Source organism: Mustela nivalis, assembly GCF_964662115.1.
Source record: "Mustela nivalis genome assembly, chromosome: 8".
Lineage (NCBI taxonomy): Eukaryota > Metazoa > Chordata > Mammalia > Carnivora > Mustelidae > Mustela > Mustela nivalis.
The window spans coordinates 37,285,294-37,300,319 of NC_139027.1; the positions used below are offsets into that span (position 1 = coordinate 37,285,294).

General features: G+C 41.7%; 1 long non-coding RNA gene across 1 annotated transcript; it reads left to right on the forward strand.

Annotated features, from left to right (window-relative positions):
- The first annotated feature begins 780 nt into the window (after positions 1-780).
- Positions 781-1,787, forward strand: LOC309870884. The gene is made up of 2 exons (XR_014314865.1): positions 781-1,083; positions 1,478-1,787. It is a non-coding gene; the product is annotated as an uncharacterized lncRNA (long non-coding RNA).
- The last annotated feature ends 13,239 nt before the right edge of the window (positions 1,788-15,026 follow it).

Sequence of the window (15,026 nt, forward strand, 5' to 3'; positions counted from 1 at the left end):
CTCCCTTAACTTAGTGTGTGTATTTATGTGTTCCATGCAATAAATATTTGCCTTACCTTTAGAGCCTGAAGTTATCCTCTTGGGCTTGGTTCTAGAAGCTTCATTATTTTAGCTCTCACATGTAGACTGTAATCCTCTAGGAGTTCTTCAGGGTTTTTCTTTCCACCACCCATTTCATTGCATTTCCATCTCCAGTGGCTCCTCACTGTTTATTGGAAAGAAACACAATCCACTCCATTGTGTGGAAAATGGCCATCTCAGGATTCCTTTTCATGTAGGCTGAAGTAAATTCCTTTCACAAAGTCCTTTATGACACAGCAGCTTGAAACAGAACCAACATCTGAAAAAAATAAGGAAAGGCAGTCTTTGCAAGTAAAGAGACTAGCAATAAGCTAGAAACAGAATAATTTCTCCAATTTATATGAAAATCCAAGGGCAGAAAAACCCAAACAACTATGAAGGAAGTCAGAAGGACAATTAGGGTGGTCGGGAATAGAGATGGACAGAAAAGTACATGCGAGAGGCTTCTGGAGGATTTGAAATATTCGGTATTTTCATCGCAATAGTGATCATTTGTCACTGTTCACTTGGGCTCTGAAAATATGTGCCTTTTATTCTGTATGCATTTTATCTCAGTTGAAATTAAAAAGGACAAAACCCAGAGCCTTTTGAACAAACATAAGAAAGAAACAAAGTCACCAAATATATGTGGCAACTCAACCACACTAAAATGTAAATATGACTAGGAAATTTCTGGAAACCCAAAAAACTGGGATGGAAAATAAAAGGGGAAACGTAACTGTGAACATCTACCCTTTAGGCAGCATAGATTTTATCTCTGTTGGTTTTCCTTCAAATGTAGAGACATTTGCTCTTACTTTGCTCCAGGAGAGCCTCCCCAAGCCCTTTGCACTGGTTCTCTCCACACAGGGGATTTGCATGTTGTTCTCTAGGGAGGCCCTTCCCTTGCAAGTCTGAGATAAAAGGTCAGTTCTCATTTTGCTTATCAGGGCTCATCAGTTCAACCTCCCAAAATGACTTCCCCTGCTCAGCTCCTGGGGCTGCTGATTCTCTGGATCACTGGTAAGGACAGAGGGGGGTTGAGAAAGGAATGGGGAGTGGGGACTGTGAGTGCTGGGGACACAACTGGTTATGATGACCACATGTCAGAGGTACACAGCTTGCTTTCTAGGGTAAGGCATGTTTAGATCCATGAGCCTGAGGAAAATTTGAGAAGGAACCAGGAAGGTTCTTTGCTCTGATGAAGACTGTGATACAGAAGGAGAGGGAAGGTGTAGGTGACTTCTTGAGGCCCCTTAATTTGTTGCAAACTGTGGATTCTTTTTTGAAATTGGATATTTTAGGGTAGAAATCAACATTTTGAAATGATTTAGCCTGAAAGAAATAACAAGAGAAAAATTCTGAAATGGCTCATAAAGTTTGTATATCACCTTGCATTTCTCTCCCCTTGCTTTAGGATCCAGTGGGGAAATCGTGATGACACAGACCCCACTCTCACTGCCCATCACCCCCGGAGAGCCGGCCTCCATCTCCTGCAGGGCTAGTCAGAGCCTCCTACATAGTGATGGAAACACCTATTTAAATTGGTACCGGCAGAAGCCAGGCCAGTCCCCACAGCTCCTCATCTACTTGGTTTCCAACCGTTTCACTGGAGTCCCAGACAGGTTCAGTGGCAGCGGGTCAGGGACAGATTTCACGTTGAGGATCAGCAGGGTGGAGGCTGACGATATGGGAGTTTATTACTGCGGGCAAAATCTACAGTCTCCTCCCACAGTGGTTCAGGCCGGAACACAAACCTCCTGCCTGGGGTCCCAGCTGCCCCAGGGAGGAGCTTCTCTGGGGAACTGACAGGACATTCTCTGAGTTTGTGTGAGAGGAAGGAGCTGGAGGCCACGGGGGAGCGGCTCACAGTTGGGCATCAGGCTCCACATGTGGAGGCCCCGGACAGCCTCCCAGCCTGGCATGGCAGAAGCAGCAGGGAATTTAGGGGGTCCTGTCCCGTGAGGTGAAAGGAAGAGCTAATGAGGCCTCCTCCACCTTTTCCTCAGGCTGTGCTTGTGTTTCTCCCATAAGCGTAGTCACTCTAGTAACCAGACAGGCAACATGGATCTGTGGCAGAAACTGAATGCCTATTGGAATGAACAATGTGGGCTGTATCTTCCACAGGATCATATTTGCTAATATGGGTAATATTGGTGTTTTCTCACTTTATCTTTTTCTACTTCTCTACTACTTACACTGTCCTCCCCAGTAACATGTCCAAGAGAAAAATTCATACAAGCTGCCCTCAGGGAGAGTCTGGGTGAGAAAAATCAGTAGAAATTTTAATTCTGATCAATAAAAGAAATATTTACCAGTTTTTAATAATTATAAGATCCAATGCCAAGTGTCTTTGATTTCCCTCAATTATATCTTCCTGAGTGAAAGGGGGTTCTTGGAACTTCAAAAGTGGCTTGAATGTAAACAGCCAAAAATAAAGATCAAGACAAAAGTTACCTTTCTAGGTGACAGGAAAATCCTAAATATATGAGGTTTTCCTTTCTCTCTGAAATGGGAAGGATGTTAAGCATATGGAACCCAAACACTGCTTTAGATGTGATGAATTTGGTGCTCTAATGCTGTTAGAAAAGGTTTTGAACAGTAAGTCGAAGCATTATTTTCACAGGATGTGGTCGTTAACTGAAAATGACTGTATAGGATATCTTTCGGAAATGTTAGAAAATTTACATATTGACTAGATTCCATTGAAAAGAATGCTTCAGAGTGACCCTTGACCTGGACATTACTCATGTCTTAGGTCATCACACATATGATACAAATAAGAGGGAATGAATTCACCAAATGCCCGACTTTGTTTGTAGACAACAAAATAAAATGTATTGTGGATGAGTGCCTGTTCCAAGGAGATGAATAGAATGGCAAGTACAGGGAAGTCTATTATGTCAGTAGCTTTGATAGCGTGTGGAAAAATGTATCCAGAAATCCAGCAGACTGAAGCCCACCAATCATGGAACTTATGACACTAATCAATTATTCTATATAATTATTTTATATAATTAATAATTAAATGTATGATGAGATGGAAAGAGATTATGAAAGCAGTGGAAGGAAATTCAATGAGAGCAGGAAGACCCGAGGCTCAGCAGGGCCATAGTCATCTTGCTCCCACATGATTGACAGTGCTCTGTGATCAGGAAATTCTGCTTTGATGTCAGACAGGAGAGAAAGCCAAACTCCCTCATCATGTTGAGATAGGTAGTGGAATCCTACATGATGCTTCTATCCCAAAGATGTTGTACTCAACACAAAATAGTAAAAAATAAAAATGATGTCATAAAACTGAGAGGACACCAAGGAGAATGAGAAGATAATCAAATTGGCTGAGACACAGAAATATCAAAATACAGTTGATTGAATATGACAAGATTTCTCTGTCTCTAAGGTAACAGTCCTGAGGTGGGTAGGCTCCCCTGGTAAGGGAAGTGGTTCTGCTGTATCAGGTCACTCGGGTTCTCCTTAGCTGGTCACTGTGGATAGTGATTAGCGACCTTGCTCCTAATTTCAGCAGTTGCTTTCAAATCCTATTTATTTACTTATGTATTTATGGATTTTTTTTTGTTTTAAATACTATCCACACCTATTGGGGGACTTAAGCTACAACCCCGAGATCAAGAGTCACATACTCTACTGATTGAGCCAGAAAGGTGCCCCAAAACCTTTTCCTTCTTGTGCTCATGGTCATGATATCAAAATACATAGCATGTCTGAAGGAGATTCTCCAAAAGCTACAGGATTTCATACCTAAGCAGATTATTTTGTGGAATGTTATATATTGTAGGACTGATGAATGTCATAGTCATGAGTTTATTGTTACATGAGCTTCATGACAAAACAGGTTCCATCTCCCGACCAATGCTTTTATTGATAAACTAAAACTCTGTGAACTCTTGGATGGTGATGGCAGCTGAGCCTCACTGGGTCAGGAAGGCTCAACTGCATCTGGAACACAACTAAACCCAGGTTTGATGCATCACACCTTCTCCAGGGGAACTGATAAGATATACAAAATTAGGAATAAGTGGATGGTATTAGTCCCTGCTGGTAGGAGCTCAGATACCCAGTGAAGATAATAAATATGTCTACTCCAGGGGAGATGGTGGTGGTGGGCTCATGCCACTGGATATGCATGGCCTTCTCTCATGTCTCCATGGCTGTGTCCCTCATGAACATAGTGAGCAAATCCCACAGAGTTTCAGACTAGGGCTGAGGACAGCTCATCTGCTCAGAGGTATAAGCTTGTTTCTTCAGCATCTCATCTGAGGTGATGCTCTATTGAATCTTGACAAAACTCTGAGTTCTACTGGCAAAGACTATTTTCTGCTATACATCCTCAGTCCTTTCTCCAGATCTCATAATTGGTGATCTTGCAATTTTCTCCTCCTGTGCCCTTGATTAATCAGACATCTGGAATCCATGCCAACCCTTATTTCGGGCCAGTTCCCTATCTGAGTTCTAAGTTCTATGTTTGTGTGTGTTTGTGTGAGTCAGAGGCATAAAGACCGGAACCCACAGTAAGTGATGCCCCAGGCATATTAGTCATGCTGTGTCCTTGGCTACAGAAAGCCAAAGATTTGGAAGAGTCACAAATTCTACTTTCTTCCTGTCTTCATGTCTCTTTTCCTATCCTAAGCATCAAAGAAGCCTCATGTTCTCCTAGATATGGTTAACCTCCAAGTTTCCCCAAAATAGAATTGTGGTCAAGAAAAGTCAGATACAACATAGAGGATGGGACTTAGGTCTCCTCACCCCAATGTGAGTTTGCAGAATTCCCTCCTTCTCAGGCAACGGAATTATTGTGTGTCACTTTGTCTAGTTAGTCTATATGGTGATTTCAAAGCAGCAGAAAGTTTCATGTTGCCAGAGAGCCAACCTTCATCTAGCATGATTCCCCACTTATTTTTATGGATCAGGTGTGATCTATATCCAATATTTATATTTATACCAAGAAAGCAAACAAAAAGGCATCAGACATTTGGATGCTGATTCATGTGAAGCAGAAGGGGAATGTGGCCTCGAAGGTCCAGAGCAGTCAGACAGGTAAGCACACCTGTTTCTCCCAGCGTTTCCAGAGACCATGCACACTCAGAGGGTAAACATGTTCATGGAGTCTTTCCTGAGCTCCCTGCAACCAGAAAGCTTGTCCATGAAGTTCACCTTTCGTGCGTGACAATTCTCAGTTATGTGTCCAAAGCAACCAGTCTCAGTCAGAGGTGATTCAGGACTCTGTAATCCATTCCAGCCCTCCTGCAGCTGGGGGAGCTTCTCTGCTGAGCTGGTTGATCTCACTCAAGAACTAACTCTCCTTTAATCAGAGAGGAACCTCTGTTTGGAGCCAGGAGGTGAGCAGTCCTCCATGTGTCTAATCTCATCCAAAGCAGTGTGGGCCTGGCTGTGTGGGTTGACAAAGTCTAGAGAACACAGTGCCCAGAATGGGGGGAGAGAGCACAGTTTCTGTCCCCCATAAAGTGGTTGCAGGATACCAGACTCAGATCCAAGGAGACAATCATTCCAAGTCACACAGTCACACAGTGGCTTCCAGCTTTATGGTGCTCAAACCAACATCATCTGACAAGAGAGACAAAGTACAATGAGACCACTTGCCTAAGTCCTTCCTCATTCACTGGATGATGGTCAAGGTTGGAGACTTCCAGCAGCTGATGTTCAGCTGGACTTCATGTTCCTTGCTCTTCCAACCTGTACAAAGTCTTATTTCTAGGAGCAGTGGTAGCTTGTTGGTCATTTTTGTTCTCCAGGCCCCAGTACCCTCTGTTTATCTGTAAGAGACAAATTCTTCTTTAAAATTAGGAATTTGTGTCCTTTCTCCCTTCCTGAGATCATATTTGTGAAAGGCCCACACATCAAAATTAGCTATAGGTATCTCCAATGACTCTTAAAAATGTCACATTCTGAAGTACTAGGGAATGAACTTAACATCATTTTTGTGGAACATGATTCAACCAATAATACTGAATAGAAACCATTCTTAGTACATTTGAAAATAGTCTTACACAATGAGCTTTACAATTTGTAGAGTCCCCTCCTTCTCCCTTTCTTCCCCTTTTCTTTCCTTCCTTCCTTCTCTTTCTTTTTCTCTTCCTTTCCTTCCTTCCCTCTCTCCTTCCTTCCTTTCTTCCTTTATTTCTTTCTTTCTTTTGCTGCTTAATTTTCTGACATCTTATCTTGCAATATTTAATTAGAAGCACTGGAACTCTCTGGACACAAACAGCTACCTGCTAATAGAAACACATATTTGTATAGATGTCGTCAGAAGCCAGAAGTAAGACCTAGAGTCAGTCTCCTTAGAATCCTAAGAAAGGATCAGGCCAAGGAAACTGAAAACCTAAACTAATGTAGCAGAACTAAGAAAGCATACTGTCACTAGTGCAATGTAGAATATATGTATTCCAATCTACCCCACCCCACAGTCTCTCTCAGCAACAAGGATTCTTGCCCCAGAGTTCAGAATGGAAAGCTCAACAAAATTCTGCTCAAATAAGTTCTCAGCATTGTTTGAAAATGTTATTCTTAAGGGTTTCCCAGAATATATTCAGGGAAAACAGTCTTGAAGATTCTTACATATTACTGTCAGATGATAAAATCTATTTTTTCATTTGCTTCCAAATATGACTTGCAGATAAAAGCAATTTGATGTAAGTACCATTTTTCAGGAGCTGTTCAATTCAACAGGATCTGCACTAGGCTCACACGAGAAGAAAATCAGATTATTTCCTTATTTGATAAAGGCTGGTGTGGGCAACCAACGTCCCAGAGTATCTCTGACCCAGCACCGTACTCCACAATGACTGTATTTAAACAAAACCCCAGGAATTCGTCGGTGATGGGTCCCATTTTCTGTTCCTGTCTGGGACTCCAGAGTAAGAGCTGGGAACCTTATAGATCAGGCCCTGTGGAGACTGGCCTGGCTTCTGCTGGAACCAATTCAAATACGGGGAAGAATGTGAGCAACATGGCCTTCCCCATCCAGCGATGGACCCGGGACACACACGCCTGGTCAGCTCTCTGACACTTGCTCAGAACAGAGGAACAACACACACTGAGCCCTGGCTGAGATCACACGTTCACAGGAGGATTGCTCTTCCCACTGCTGCAGGTAGCATGGACTTGACTTCATTCAGTTTCTCCCAAACACAGAAGACCTTTTATGTCACTTTGCTCAAAGCTAGGCCCTCCCACCTCCTCCCTGCCCTTTCTGCCCTGCTGCACCCAGCAGGAGATTTGCATAGTGTCCCCAAGGGAGGACCTTCCCTTGCAAGTCTGACATAAAAGGCCAGTTTGAATCTTGCTTTGACTTGCCAGGACCCCTCAGTTCAGCCTCTCAGAATGAGGTTCCCTGCTCAGCTCCTTGGGCTGCTAATGCTTTGGATCCCTGGTAAGAACAGAGGGGTGAAGAAAGAAAACTAGTTTGAGTGCGGGGTAAGCTGGGGCACAGCTGCCTTCCAAGTGTATTCTGTGTGTCTGTAAGAGGTGTGTGACTTATTCTCCAGGGTGGGGCAGGAGATGTATAGATCTGGGAGAATGAGGAAGATTCCAGAAGGAACAAGGACCTGTGCTTTATTGGGGACTGTGACAGAGAAGATGGAGATAGTGTGGGCAATATTCAGAGGGGTCTCGTTAGTTCAGGAATGTCTGCTTCATTCCTCAGTATGCATATTTGAGCCTTTTTGAAGTCTGAAATAATGACAGTAATTTTTAAAAGGCAGTATTTTAGTTAAAAAAGTAACAAAATGGAAACAATGAAAATATCTAAATATGTTTGTATTGATCATGGCACTTTTTTCTCCTTACCTAGGATCCAGTGGGGAAATCGTGATGACACAGACCCCACTGTCCCTGCCCATCACCCCTGGAGAGTCAGCTTCCATCTCCTGCAGGGCCAGTCAGAGCCTCCTGCATAGTAATGGAAACACCTATTTGTATTGGTTCCGGCAGAAGCCTGGCCAGTCCCCACAGGATCTGATCTATAAGGTTTCGAACCGGTATTCCTGGGTCCCAGACAGGTTCAGTGGCAGCGGGTCAGGGACAGATTTTACCCTGAGAATCAGCAGGGTGGAGGCTGACGATGTGGGAGTTTATTACTGTGGACAAAATCTACAGTATCCTCCCACAGTGGTTCAGGCCCGAACACAAACCTCCTGCCTGGGTTCCCAGCTGCCCCAGTGGGCAGTTTCTCTGGGGAACTGACAGGATATTCTCTGAGTCTGTGTGACAGAAAAGAAGCTGGAGGTGCCTGGTGCGCAGCTTGCAGCTGGGTGTCAGGCTCCACATGTTGAGGTCCTGACAGCTGCCCAGCCTGGTGTGGCAGAAGCTGCAGGGAAGAGTGAGAGGCCAGATAGCAGAGGAGTAGCAGACTGAAATAACATCAGATCCCAGGATTTCAGCTCGATGGTTATCAAACCATTCCAAACACCTACAAACTCAACAGGACATAGAATAGAAGACGAGCAGCAATTCTAGGAACAGAAAATTGACCACTTTCTGGAAGGTAGGATGTACTGAGAAGTGAATCTGAAGCAACTGGAAGATAGACCGCCGGGGGTAGGACCGGCTCTCAGCAAGCGGTTTTAGATTGGGGTTACCTTAAACTGTGATCCAAGGCACAGTTGGGCCACTGCTCTTCGAGCAGGGCCCCACAAGTAGAAAGTCCAGAGAGATTCACCTTCTTCCCCTGGGAGGAGTGGCATAGGAGCGCATGGCAGGAATCGTCTGGGTTTGAAGATTCCAAACAGGGCCGTGCCTCAGAGATAGAAACTCTTGGTGACAGGCTGGGTGAGCTCAGAGCATGTCCAGAGACCAGGGAGACGGGAAGGATTAACTACTTATCTCCAAGGGCGCACTGAGGAGTGGGACCCCGAGCTCTCAGCTACTCTGGGCTGGAGATTGGGAAGCTGCCATTTTCATTCCCATCCTCCAAACTGGTATAGAAAGTGTTCAGGGAACAAAAGGTCCTGAGAGTGAATCCAAGCAGATTACTTAGCTTGGTCCCTCGCAAGGGCAGTGCAATTCTGCCTTGGGCAAAGACATTTGAGAATCACAGCAGTAGGCTCCTCCCAAAGAAGATCAGCAAGAACATCTAGCTAAGACCAAGCTCAGTGATCAAGGAGAACAGCAGAACTCCAGAGCTCAGGGAAAGCAATGCATAGAATTCATGGCTTTTCCCCCATGATCCTTTAGTCTTACAAAGTTAAAATTTTTTAAATTTTATTTTTCTCTTATTCTATTTTTTTAAAGTTTTCTTCTTTCCTCTTCTAAGTTTTTTTAACGAGTTTATCTTAGCAATGCCTTTCTAAAAAAATCTTTTTAAACCTTCATTGTTATAGCCATATTTTATCCCATCACAATATTTAACCTTATTTTTTGTATACATGTAGGATTTTTTTTTTTCTAAAAAATTTTGGGATAGGATTTCTTCTAATAGATGAAAATATAACCTAATCTAGCATGTGGCTTTGTTCTGTTCTCTAGCCTGAGCACATTTTTTTCTTTTTCCAACCAACCTCTGTTTTTTTTCTTTTTCCAACCAACTTATCAATTTCTTTTTTAGGTTTTTAAAATTTTTTTCATCTTTACAGTCATATTCCATCCCTTCATCATGTTTACCCTTAATTTTGTATATATATATAAGTTTTTCTTTCTTTAGAATTTTGGGACATAGAGACCAAAATACACCAAAATCAAGTGGGGTGGCTCTGTTCTATTTATCAGTCTAATATATATATATATATAATTATATATATATACACACACACACAACTATGTATATATGTATGTGTGTGTGTGTGTGTGTGTGTGTATATATATATATATATATATATATATATATATATATATATTTAAATTTAAATTTCTTTTTTCCCCCTTTCTGCTTCCCCCCTAGTTTTGGATCTCTTCTGATTGGTTAGAATACATTTTTCTGGGGTCTTTGCCACACTTTTAGTATTTTATTCTCTCATTCATATATTCTTATCTGGATAAAATGACAAGGTGGAAAAACCACAAAAAAAGAACAAGAGGCAGTACTGATGGCTAGGGATCTAATCAATATGGACATTGGTAATGTGTCAGAACTAGAGTTCAGAACAACAATTCTCAAGGTGCTAGCTGGGCTCAAAAAAGGCAAGGAAGATATTAGAGAAAGACTTTCTGGAGAAATAAAATCCCTTTCTGGAGAAATAAAAGAACTAAAATCTAACCAAGTTGAAATTAAAAAAGCTATTAAAGAGGTGCAATAAAAAATGGAGGCTCTTACTGCTAGGGTAAATGAGAAAGAAGAGAGAATTAGGGATATAGAAGACCAAATGATGGAGGATAGAGAAGCTTAGCTAAAGAGAGACATACAACTACTGGACAACAAGGGGAGAATTGAAGAGATAGGTGATACCATAAGATGAAACAATATTAGAATAATTGGGATTCCAGAAGAAGAAGAAACAGATAGAGGGGCAGAAGAAGACTCAAAATGGAGGAAAGACCTCAATGTGGGACAGGAATCCATCAAAATTCTTGAGAACACAGCAGGCAGTGACCTCCTCCACCTCAGCCACAGCAACTTCTTCTTAGAAACATTGCCAAAGGCAAGGCAAGCAAGGGCAAAAATGAACCATTGGGATTTCGTCAAGATCAAAAGCTTTTGCACAGCAAAGGAAACAATCAACAAAACCAAAGACAACTGACAGAATGGGAGAAGATATTCACAAATGACATATCAGATAAAGGGCTAATAACCAAAATCTATAAAGAACTTAACAAACTCAACACCCAAAGGACAAATAATCCAATCAAGAAATGGGCAGAGGACATGACCAGACATTTCTGCAAAGAAGACATCTAGATGGCCAACAGACACATGAAAAAGTGCTCCACATGACTCGGCATCATGGAAATACAAATCAAAACCACAGTGAGATACCACCTCACACTAGTCAGAATGGCTAAAATTAACAAGTCAGGAAACGACAAATGTTGGAGAGGATGCGGAGAAAGAGGAACTCTCTTACACTGTTGGTGGGAATGCAAGCTCTTGCAGCCACTCTGGAAAACAGCACAGAGGGTCCTCAAAAAGATGAAAATAGAGCTACCCTATGAACCAGCAATCACACTACTGGGTATTTAACCTAATGATACAAATGTAGTGATTTGAAGGGTCATGTGCACCTGAATGTTTATAACATCAATGTCCACAATATTCAAACTATGAAAAGAACCTAGATGTCCATCAACAAATGAATGCATAAAGAATATGTGGTATGTATATATGGAATGCTATGCAGCCTTAAAAGAAATGAAATCTTGCCACTTGCAACAATGTGAATGGAACTAGAGGGTATTATGCTGAATGAAATAAGTCAATCAGAGAAAGACAATTATCATATATGATCTTCCTGATATGAGGAATTTGAGAGGCAGATGGGGGGTTTGGGAGGGTAGGGAAGAAAAAAAAAGAAAAAAAGATGGGATTGGGAGGGAGACAAACCATAAGAGACTCTCAGTCTTACAAAACAAACTGAGGGTTACTGGTGGGAGGGAGTGTGTGGAGAGGGTGGTTGGGTTATGGACATTGGGGAGGGTATGTGATATGGTGAGTGCTGTGAAGTGTGTAAGCCTGACGGTTCACAAACCTGTACCCTGGGGCAAATAATGCATTATATGTTAATAAAAATAATTAATAAAAAATAAAAAATAAAAATTAATTTCAAAAAAGAAGCAGCAGGGAATTTAGGGAATCCTGTCCTATGAGGAATGGGTTAAGGTGAATGGAAGAGCTCCTGAGGGCTCCCCTTAATACTCCTTGCTGAGCCTGTTTGTCTCAAATAAAAGTAGTCACTCTAGTAACTAGACAAGAGACACTGATCTGTGGCAGAAATTGAATGCCTATTAGAATGAACAATGTGGGCTGTATCTTCCACAGGATCATATTTGCTAAATCGGTAATATTGGTATTTCCTCACTTTACCTTTTTCTACTTCTCTGCTACTTACACTATCCTCTCCTGTAACATGTTCAAGAGAGTGATTTACATGAGCTGCCCTCTTGTCTGGGTGAGAAAAATCGGTAGAGATTTTAATTCTGATCAATAAAAGAAACATTTACCAGTTTTTAATAATTATAAGATCCAATGCCAAGTGTCTTTGATTTCCTTTTTGATTTCCCCCAATTATATCTTCCTGAGTGAAAGGGGGTTCTTGGAACTTCAAAAGTGGCTTGAATGTAAACAGCCAAAAATAAAGATCAAGACAAAAGTTACCTTTCTAGGTGACAGGAAAATCCTAAATATATGAGGTTTTCCTTTCTCTCTGAAATGGGAAGGATGTTAAGCATATGGAACCTGAACACTGCTTTAGATGTGATGAATTTGGTGCTCTACTGCTGTTAGAAAGGTTTTGAACAGTAAGTCGAAGCATTATTTTCACAGGATGTGGTCGTTAACTGAAAATGACTCTGAATAGGATATCTTTCAGAAATGTTAGAACATTTACATATTGACTAGATTCCATTGAAAAGAATGCTTCAGAGTGACCCTTGACCTAGAAATTGCTCATGCATTACATCATCACACATATGATACAAATAAGAGGGAATGAATTCACCAAATGCCCAACTTTGTAGACAGCCAAATAAAATGTATTGTGGATGAGTGCCTGTTCCAAGGAGATGAACAGAATGGCCAGTACAGCTAAGTCTATTATGTCAGCAGCTTTGATAGTGTGTGGAAAAATGTATCTAGAAATCCAGGAGACTGAAGCCCACCAATTATGGGACTTATGACACTTATCAATGATTTTAGAATAAATGCATGTTGAGATGGAAAGAGATTATGAAAGCGGTGGAAGGAAATGCAGTGAGAGCAGGAAGACCTGAGGCTCAGCAGGGCCATAGTCATCTTGCTCCCACATGATTGACAGCGCTCTGTTATCTGGAAATTCTGCTTTGATGTCAGACAGGAGAGAAAGCCAAACTCCCTCATCATGTTGAGATAGGTAGAGGAATCCTCCATGATGCTTTTATCTCAAGGTACTGCACTCAAAACAAAATAGTAAAAAACAAGTGATGTCATAAAATTTAGAATAGACACCAAGGAGAATCAGAAGACAATCTAATTGACTGTGACACAGAATTCTCAATATACTTAAAAAGTTGAACATATATAACGAGATTTCTCTATCTCTAAGGTAACAGTCCTGAGGTGGGCAGGCTCCCTTGGTAAGGGAAGTAGTTCTGCTGCATTAGGTCCTTTGAATTTTCCCTAGTTTGCCACTGTCTGCAGTGATTAGAGTCCTTGCTCCTAACTTCAGCAGTTGGTTTCAAATCCCCTTTGTCCCCCCCTCCCTTCTATCCTCCCTCCCTCCCTATTTCTCTCTTTCTCTCTCTCTTTCTTTCTTTCCTTCTTTGCAGATTTTTGTTTGTTTGCTTTTAGAAATGTCCACACCTATTGTGGGACTTAAATTATAACCCAAAGATCAAGAGTCACATGCTCTAGTGAAAAAGCTAGCAAGGTGTCCCAAAACCTATTCTTTCTTGTGTTCATAGTCATGATACCAAAATATGTAGTATGTCTGAAGGAGAGTCTCTCAAGTCTATAGGATTTTATACCCAACAAGACCACTTTGTGTGGTGTCATGTATGATAGGATTAATGGATGCTGTAGTCATGAGTCTATTGTTACATGAGTTTTATGGCAAAGTAATTTCCTTGTCCCAACCAATACTCCCATTGGTAAACCAGAGACTCTGTGAACTGTTGGATGGTGATAGCAGCTGAGCCTCACTGGTTCAGGAAGGCTTAACTGTATCTAGAACACACCTAATCCTGGGACTGATGTATAACATCCTCTCCAGGGGAACTGATAAGATGTACAAAATTAGTACTAGGTTGTTGGGGGAGTTAGTCCCTGCTGGTGGCAGCTAAGATGCCCAGAGGTGACAATAATTATCTCTACCCCAGTGGAGATGGTGGACTCATGCCATTGGATATGCATGGCCTTCACCCATGTCTCTGTGAATTTGTTTCTCATGAACATAGTGAGCCAGTCCCATGGAACTTGAGACAAAGGTTGAGGACAGCTCATCTTCTCAGAGGTACAAGCTTGTTTGTTTGGTGTCTTACCTGCGGTGGGTGCTCTGCTGAATTTTGACAAAATTCTGAGCTCCTCTGACAAGTCTACTGCATCTTATATATCCATAGCCTTTTTTCCATATCTTAAAATGGATGATCTTGTAATTTTTTCCTTGCATGCCCTTGATTATTCAGACATCCATGTCAACCTTTTCTCAGGCCAGTTCCCTATCAGAGTTCTTTTTTTTTTTTTTTTCTATCTGATTTCTAAGCTCTATGTTTGTGTGTGTTTGTAGGAGTCAGAGGCATAAAGATGGGAACCCATAGTAAGTGATTCCCTAGTTGTCTTAGTCACACTGTGCCCTTGGCTAGAGAAAGCTGAAGAGTTGGAAGAGTCATGAATTCTATTCTCTTCCTGTCTTCACTTCTCTTTTCATGTCTTAAGCACCAAAGCAGCTTCATGTTCTCCTAGATATGGTTAACCTCCAAGTTTCCTTAAAATAGAAGTTGGCCAAGAAAATTGAGATACAACATAGAAGATGGGACTTGGGTCTCCTCATCCCAGCTTGTAGGTTTGAGTTTGTAGGTTTCCCTTCCTAGGCAATGGAATTTTTGTGTGTCATTTTGCCTAGTTAGTCTGTGGGTGACTTCATATCAACAGAGAGTTTCATGTTTATAGACAAGGAGCCTTCATCCAGCACATGATCCCCACACATATCTTTATGGATCAGGTATGATCTATATAAGATATTTATAGTTATAGCAAGAAAGGAAACAAAAGTGAGTCAAACATTTGGATGCTGATTCATGTGAAGCAGAAGGGGAATGTGGCCTTGAGGGTCCAGAGCAGTCAGACAGGTAAGCCCACATTTCCC